We start from the raw sequence: 5,223 nt of genomic DNA on the forward strand, positions 1-5,223 counted from the left end.
TTTTGATGTTAGGCTTAGCTGAGTGGTTTGGGTAGTGGCCCAGCTAGCACCCCTTCATCATTTTGGATAGGAGTAGCAGCATATGTTGCCAAGATTATGGATTCAGGCACATTGTTGTAATACTTTGTAAGGTCCTCGAGAATAATCAATAAAGTGGTCGTATGCATCTCCCAGATGCAGAGGCTGGAGGTCATCCTCCTTTTCTAAGAAAAAAAACCCAATAAAAAACACTGCGTTTGGAACTGATTCAGATATGCATACAAGGTGTCGACGTTCTCAAATCCGGACTCCATCGAGTTCTATCTCTGTGCTAAAGACTTCCTTCGGATAGATGTAATAACTTAACATATGCAATGAAAAGTCTGAGGTGGAGCAAACAGCAAAAACTCATTGTGTTGATAAATCTTCAAATCATGTATACTTTCACATGCAAATCCGATATAACGCTATCACTCCAACTAGGACCAGTTGATCCATCGCCTTAGAGGAATCTCTGCGGTGACTTTCATTTTTGTCTCATATGCATGGCTGCTTTCTTCCCTGATTTCAACCGTGTACATGCTCATGGACGCGGATTTTCTGAGCATCTGCACTGGGGCCATGCTATCCCAGCGGTTGAATCTGTGCACTATACTTCGAGATGCCCATCACGGAATCCAGTTTTATCGTACTTGTTACCGTGGCAGGTGGCTGTTACGGCCAACTAGGACGTCCTAGGGGTACTGCTCCATCGTAGGCTCTGTCGATTTTTTGTCTTCCACTGCCCTGCATACCGACGCGCACCCGTGACTACGACCCGCGACACTCACTACACACCATAGACCATACTGCTCGTTTTTCGACTCATCTTTCAATGGATGGAGCGGAAGCCGGAGATTCGATTGCGCCAGCGCTCGGCCGCCTGGAAACCACTCCGGCGGACGGCGATGGGTTCACACTAATCGCAAACTACACTACTGTTCGCATCGCCCGTATGAGGTGGCCTCTAATAAATCTATTTTTCCCATGCGAGACTCTGAATCCCCTTTGCATATGGCTTGTGTGCAGGGCCACAGATCCAATTTCACCGCCGGCAATCCAATCTTTTCAAGCGGGTTCATAGATAGAGGGGTGTCGTTGGAGGCGGATTTAAAGGGGCACTCAAGCATCCCAAATGCTGCGCACATCCTAGATGCGAGTAGTAATGGTGGGACGCCGAGCGTCTGCTCATTCCTGTTTCTCAAGAACTTCTCTTCATCCATCGACGGCAGCTGGGCGGATTCAGATACAGGACTCACGGCTGGAACGCGAAGATCTCGTTTCGCCCGGGTCCCATGTATGCGCCATCCCCTCCTCCTCCGCTATATCCGAGAGTTTTCTCCAAACAGAAAAATACATATTATTGCTTCTCAAACCGAAATCCTAGCATTATCTTTCCATCCAAGATCCGATAGCTTCTAGGTCTGTGTGATAGTTTCTTACCTTTAGATCTATGAGCAGGGGTGGTAAGGGGAGATGGGTTATGGCGCTGGATTTAGGGGCCGGTGTGGCGCTTCTTTAGCCACATTTATTTCATGAATCCACGCTATATCCCATCGTCTCCCCCTGGAATGAGGCGTATTATTGCGGATTGCGCAGTTCGACAACAAAACGCATACTCATTTCATCCATGTTGCAGAACGGATTGTGTATCGGTTCGATTTTTCCGCGTGGTCTGGGATATAAAGGGATGTGTTGGCTCAGCTTGCTTCTTGATATCTCGCGTCAGCTAAATCTGGGCATAGTTTGATATGTTTACGCTGCACAAAACTCTTTTAATGTATTCAAATACTATCGCCTGTGCACAACAGTGGGTTATTCCGGATGCTGTTTGCGTTTACAAGCGTACCTATGTTTCGGGCTGCTCTGCCGTTGGCCGTCAATGGGCTATGGATCATGCTGTATATTAATGGCTGCAACTCTAGATCATGCTGAATGAGTGAAAATCTCAATTTCATGCATTTTTTTCCTCCCCATTGTCTTATTGTGGCATTCAATAATCTGGAGCACGCACGCATATGTAAAACTGATGTGAGTATGTACATGCGGTAGCACAGATATTAGATTATGAAAAAAAAATGGTAGGCGTGGTCTAACAATTTGTTGTTGTACGTGGTAATTTGTCGGGACAGGGTATAAACATCTATCGGAGCGATGTCGCTTATTTTTTGTTTCTTGACATGTAGGCCATGGAGTGTCTCGATTGCAAAAACCTGCCTGCTGTGTGTGGAGTTGTCGAAGGATCATCTTGCCACGTTTCAGTTCCGATGACAACTTTCTATTGGTTCGAAGCTGTAAGATGCTATTATCATGTCATTGCTCCATTATTTTCGACATTATAAGGCTTCTATGATACGTTTGACAATCTGCCATGTTTGGATCACAACTTTTTGCATTTGTCCAAGGCTGCAACAGGCAAGTGCTTGGGGCATATATTGAACATTTGCAATCCGTTGATGTAAAAGAGAGAATAAGCCTATGGGTAAGACCAGTGGCGAATCTAGAAAATAATGGAGGGGGGGCTGGGCTGCCTGGGTCATGCAAATATGTGTTGGATTGAGCCTGCAAGTAGCTGGGCTGGGCCTTAAAACTAGTAGTAAATACAAATTTTACAGCACTGAAGGGGGGGCTTGAGCCTGTTAAAGCCCCCCTAGTAGATTCGCCCTTGGGTAAGACAATCTTTGTAACCAGGATTCATGGAGATAGGAGGACCAGGATTCATGGACCTGGCTAGTAGAGGTTTCTTGATGAGTACACATTGCGCGCGGCCTGGTGACATGGTGTACAATCTGCCTCCCTCGTGGTGATGAAAGATGTTTTGTGGATGTGGAGAGGGATGGCATAAGGCAAACGCCACTTCCTTTTATTGGTAAGATTAACGCATGGTATCTGCAATTCTGTGTTATCTCTCTTTGTTGAGCATTTTAAATTCGCTGAATAATTTGTGTTGGCTTATAAAATTGTGGTTTTGGTCAGCTTCGAATGGCCTATCCCTCATGAAGCGCGAGCTCATCGACCAGTGTGTGTACACCAGGGGGATACATCAGTTGGAATATCCGGAGATGAGAAAGATGATTAGATGTGCATTCGGTACATTGGAAAATGTATGTTGCATCTTTGTACACAAGATGAATGGTTACAGCTCTTTTGTGAACCTTGACATTCAAGGACTTGCAGCGCTTTCGGTGTGGTCTGTTACTATGTGTAAGTTTCGACCTATGCAACTCCAGTGACTATATCTAAGTTGAGTCTTGCTACACACACGATGAAATTGGACGATGCACAGACGATGGATTAAATCTGGCCGGACAAACGTTGATTGAGAAGGGCGTCGGCCGCTGGATTTACGTGTCGTGCATAGATCGGCCACTTGTGTCGTGCATGGAGCAATTTCGATCTAAGTTTGGTTGGCACGGTTTTACTAATGGAATAATGGTCATGAGGTCCGCCTTGAAAAATCTGCTATAAATTTGAGTAATTCATGTTGGATTTTACTTGCGCAATAACATGATTGGAAGTGAACACTGAACTTCAACGTCAGCAATTCGTGTTACAGGATCACAAAGCATGTTCTGTGTTCACCATTGATAGATCACACCATCGCCACCCACCTCCCCCTCCCGGTTGTCCTAATACGCCTCATGTGCCTGGCACATGCAAGCAGTTCATGTGCCTCGCACGCACCATTTCAGAGATGAAACCCCTCAGCGCGTCTGCATCCTGTGCCTTGTACATGGCACCCGTCTCTGTCTTGTGCTTTGTACATGGCACGTGACTGTACCATACTCCACGGTCACATGATTGCCAGACATCTGCAACTGTGCCAGGTACATTATCCAACCTGAATCGGCTGCAAATGTGCTAGGCACATTAGTCACCGTGTCGCATTCTCGCGCGCCTGCCCGTGTTGCAGCCACCCATGGGCCATGGCCACCGTGCGCACTCAACGAGGCCGGACGCGGCCAGGAACGCCGGCCCGGTGCGGCGGAGGCGAGGCCGAGCGCGGCGCGGGGGCGGCGGCGCTCCCACTCCAATAGCAGCAGCGGCCCCGACGCATGGGAGGCGAGGCGAGGTCAGCCGCCGGCTTGGGTGCACAGTGGCATCGTGGGATGGGCAGAGAAAGAGGAGTAGAGAGAGGTGGGGTCTGTGACAATGGGCCAGGCGTCGCATGTGGCGGACGAAGATGACACAAGAAATATCCGCTTTGTATCCATCTTCGATCCAAATGTGACCCAAATTTAGGACTGAAATGTATCTGAATGGACACAAAACAGACATAAAATAAAATGGATCCAAGGTATTTGCGTTGGGCCGATTCTTTTGTCCGTTTTGACCCAAATAGATACCATGGACAAATTGGGTCGGCCCTTGCTTTTATGTCATCTCCAATGCTGACACGCAAATACCTCCTCTACATGTCCGTTTTTGTGTCCGGACGTGGTCCGCGGACAAGATGCCAGAGTAAGGCATCTACCGCCCACCGTCTAATTTATGACGACCACCGACATTGGGCCCACTAGTTAGGCAGTGCAAGCGTCGTTTTTAACACCCGCGTGCGGGGTGGCCTTCCTCATCCACTTCCGTCCACATCTGTCCCCCCACCACCTTCTTGCTTCCTCACCGGCGACAACCCAAAACCCTAGCCATGGGCCTATTCGGCAACAGCTCCGACATCGGGAAAGGTAAGGGCACCCCCGGCGCCTCATCCTCCCGTGCTCTTCCGCCGCCGGTGCTTGACCGCCCAGGTCGGCATTGTCTGCACATCCCGGTGCACCAAGCGCGGGGGCACTGTGAGTACAGGCAGCCGCTGCCTTACCTCGACGTGACGCCGCTGCACCACTGCTACCTTGATCCGCAGCGGATCCCGGTGCCGACGGTTTCGCGGACACAGTGGGCGCACGATGAGGAGGTGCGCAGGCAGTGGGCGCAGCTCACGCCGGCGCAGCGGCAGATGCCCAAGTACGCCGCAGACTCTCCAAACTGGGAGGCCTGGTTTGCCCTCGAGCACGAGGAGCAACGACGGCGCGACGTCCACATCAACCACAACCGTTCGCCGCCACCCCTGCGGGTAGAGCTGGAGGAAGAGGAGGCGGAGTACCAAACCGCCCTCGAGGAGGCACTTCAGCACGCGCTAGAGGCGAGCTGGCTCGAGGAGGACGCCCATTGGGATGGGCTGGAGCCAGCCATTGCTTTGTCCGCGGTGGG

The 5,223-nt window shown here is 50.0% G+C and overlaps 1 long non-coding RNA gene across 2 annotated transcripts; it reads left to right on the forward strand.

Moving 5' to 3' along the window:
* Positions 1-765: 765 nt before the first annotated feature.
* Positions 766-3,188, forward strand: LOC123161197 (uncharacterized). 2 transcript variants are annotated; one of them, XR_006480596.1, is made up of 4 exons: positions 766-1,315; positions 2,205-2,312; positions 2,710-2,887; positions 2,995-3,188. It is a non-coding gene; the product is annotated as an uncharacterized lncRNA (long non-coding RNA). The 2 variants fall into 2 exon arrangements; XR_006480595.1 differs by having other exon boundaries at positions 767-1,315; positions 2,205-2,887.
* Positions 3,189-5,223: the final 2,035 nt, after the last annotated feature.

This window comes from Triticum aestivum, chromosome 7B (genome assembly GCF_018294505.1).
Source record: "Triticum aestivum cultivar Chinese Spring chromosome 7B, IWGSC CS RefSeq v2.1, whole genome shotgun sequence".
Classification (NCBI taxonomy): Eukaryota; Viridiplantae; Streptophyta; class Magnoliopsida; order Poales; family Poaceae; genus Triticum; species Triticum aestivum.